Source organism: Artemia franciscana, chromosome 7 (assembly GCF_032884065.1).
Source record: "Artemia franciscana chromosome 7, ASM3288406v1, whole genome shotgun sequence".
NCBI classification, from domain to species: domain Eukaryota; kingdom Metazoa; phylum Arthropoda; class Branchiopoda; order Anostraca; family Artemiidae; genus Artemia; species Artemia franciscana.
Window position 1 is genome coordinate 18,547,640 of NC_088869.1, and position 3,531 is coordinate 18,551,170.

Below are 3,531 nucleotides of genomic sequence, written 5' to 3' on the forward strand. Positions count from 1 at the left end.
GGCTTATTTTATTCTGTTACCTTGTTTAGTAGTGCTAACTAGGTATTTTATTAAAATGTTAAATAATATGTTTAAGATTACTTTTTCTGCGGTTATTTTTGCCAAACAAGTCAAAGTGACTTTCTATGGCTGATACTACAACGAACGGGTTTCCCTAACAAGTACTACCACCTGTTTAAGACGCTCTATACTGGTAAAAAAATTCTTCTGTCACTTAACCAGCATTCATCGTATCAGGGCACACTGATGAAGTTGTCAAGTCTTTGACTTACCCTGGATCTGCCGTAGCGGATAACGATTCAATTGAAATGGAAGTCCAGTCACGCATCGCTAAAGCTGTGTCTATTATGACTGTGTCGATTATGACATTCCATGTGGTCAAAGCCTATTATCAGCCAAAAAACAAAAATTGTAAATCTACAACATCACCGTAACGCAAGTCCTTCTATACGGTTCTGAAACAAAGCCAGCTGCTGTTTTTGTTTGTGGTGCCATAGTTGTCATCCAAAAAAAATTCTGACACTAACGCATCAGACCCCCAACTCTTGTCAGCTCGCCGTAAGAGCCCTATGGTGGTTTGGCCACGTAATTCGCCTGCTAGCAGAAGCACCCGCCAGAATACTTTTCAATTTTGATCCTCCTGAACATAGCTGGAAGCACCCCCGTGGAAGACCCCAGTTCAGATTGAGGGACAGCCTTACCCATGTCTTCTCCTTGACCTCCAAGAAGCAGTCATACTTGTGCAGGACCGTTCGGAATGGAGGTGAAGAGTCACATCTCTCTCTTTACATTGAACCACCAGCAGGAGCTTTAAATCTAGTCAAGTAAAATCTAGACAAGTAAAGTCTAGTCAAGACACGATGTGCACACAGACTATTCAAATAGTGTGTCTGTATTATCACAGGAGTGGCTTGGGAAAGTCGATTTGAATTTTTCAAAGAATTCTTTGTGGCCGAACGGACGTCAAATTTTAACTTAGAGTATATAATTTGACCCAAAATTCCAAAAAAAAAGTTCCATGTATCTTACACAAAATTTATTTTTTTACATTATATGGCTCTACTACATTATCTAAATGAATATTTTCTAAAAGTAGACTGAAAGCTTTAACAATAATCATTATTTCGTTTTTCTTCATATCAGATAAAAAGGTGTTACTATTTTACTCAAATTTTAATTGAAATAGGTAATCCAAAAAAATAGTTTTTCAATAAGAAAGAAAGAAGAAATTACTTACACCCTGAATTACAAAAGGAGATGAGATATATCAACATCATTTCCGCATTTTTACCATTTTTGCTTATCTATCGTAATAATAGAATAACCAATATACATGCTGCTTTGAATAGCAACAAACTGTAGGATATTTTCTAATTTCTAAAAAAGACATAAAAAAACAAAAAAAAAAAACACGCAAAGTGGTGAGTGTATGATACCTTAAATAAAGGAAAATAGTCTCAACAGAAGAAATAGCAATGGATTCCACGCCAAAGTGCACTAAAAAATCAAAAACTTTCAGATTAGTGCTTGCAAATATCAATTTTATCTTCCATATGATTTTGGATTATCGTAAAATTTTACAGAGTTCAAAAAGTTCATAAAAGAACAGTTTAATAAGAAAATAGGTCAGAGACTTGTGTACTTTTACTACTGAAGAAAACAAGCTAATTTTGGTTTCTCTTTCCGAGCAAGTTTGAAGTGTATAAAAAGTTTAAATTAAATAAACTTTAGGAAAATTAAATACAAATCTGCTCTGTTAGCAAAGCCAAAAAATCTATTTAGTTTATCAAACAAAAGATTATTAAAATGATTTCAACCTGTATATGATCGGAATTAATTTGGCCAAGGTTTTAGTATGATTTCTAAAGAAAAATATTTCGTTAGAATGTCGTATGAGTAGGCAGTTTGGACAAACACAATAATCTGTAGCATGTAACTCTAGACTTGTTTAAAAACAGCAACTATATTTTATTAGATGTGAGTTTCTTCGGTTCTTAATTTTATTTTTTTGGCATAAAAAATTTTGTCTTTTCTCAATATTTTATCTATAGGCTATTTTGTTCAAGCTAATTTTTTCCTTTTTATTTTCTATCCCTTTTCACGGTGATAAGGGTTTTCGGATGTTAAAAGAAATATTCGGACTTTTTTTTATTATATGCATAAAACAATTTTTTATTTCGGAGTTTGCAGTCATATTAAAAGTTTTATCCATCTTCAGTATATCTCATTTTAACCATAAAGGTAAAGGCAGTGAGATCTACGTGACTGCTTAGGTACTATATCAACAAACCTGTCTGGGATCTTAATTTTATAGCATAGTTCAGGTTCTTTTGTTTCTATTAAATGAGGGTCCTAATCAAAGAAAACATCTTGTGTTTAACATTTAATAGTTACAGTACACTTGCAATAAAGGGTGGAGTCTACATAAGGTTTTCCTTTGTTATAAAAAAAAGAATGTACCAGAAACTGGCAGTGGCGTCGTTTTCGGGGGGGGGGGCAAGGGAATTACTCCCAATAATTTAAAAATTATTATACAGTCAATACCACTTGAATAAACAGACATGGAGCCCTCTTGCCCTCTTTTAAAAATGCTTGAAATTCGCTCCTGGAAACTGACATGATATTTTGTTTCCAATGAAGAAAATATTTATTATTTTTATTCTGGTGATGTTGTGTAGTGAAGGCAGTTAAAGCCTCATTAGCAAGCAAGAGAGCCAAACCGTTTTACTGGATATCGTTTTGACTAGAGATACGCTAAGTCCCTGTAACATTGCCGTACCCTAAAGTATTTAGTTGTTGCATATAGCTTTAGAAAATATAAATTATTCCCTGTAGCTGGCAGGTAGTTTTTTCCAGGAAAATGAATGAATTATTATGAATTTACAAAATAAAAATATGTTTTTATATTTTTAAACGATCTATGGTTTAACTTATGCCACAAAGCTAGGCTTAAAATATAAATTATCCACTTGGGAGATTGGAGAAGAAATTTATTTAAATCTTGTTGTGAATGCACCAGATCTAGCTTGTAGAAGTGGTACTTAACAGAATGCACTTCTCAGACCAGTGAATAAAAACAACGAAAAAAGGTAAAATATATGTTAAGCAGTTAAATAATAGAAGCAGAGCGACGAAAAAAAAATTGAGTTTCTTTGCGGCACAAACTCATGCAAAATAATTTTCCTTTCGAGATGATTTGTCCTCAGAGAGATCTTCTTGACCTGAATGCAAAAAGTGCAACTAAGCTTACTTTTTCTTTGGACCATATACAAGATATGAAGTTTACCCATGCTTCTATACTTTACTTTCAAAGCCTAAAAGCCAAATACTTATGTACTTAAGTGCAATCGTATGGAACTTTTACTGCTGAAACTTACATACCGAGTACTTGGTAGGCATAACAAAATAATTCTCGAGAATTTGATCTATCACAGGTTAAATTTTTAGCGCAGAATTTTACATAAAATAAGCTCTATTTCTTTTATATTTATGGTTGCATTCTATGCTATTCTGCCATCTATTTTGGTTTTT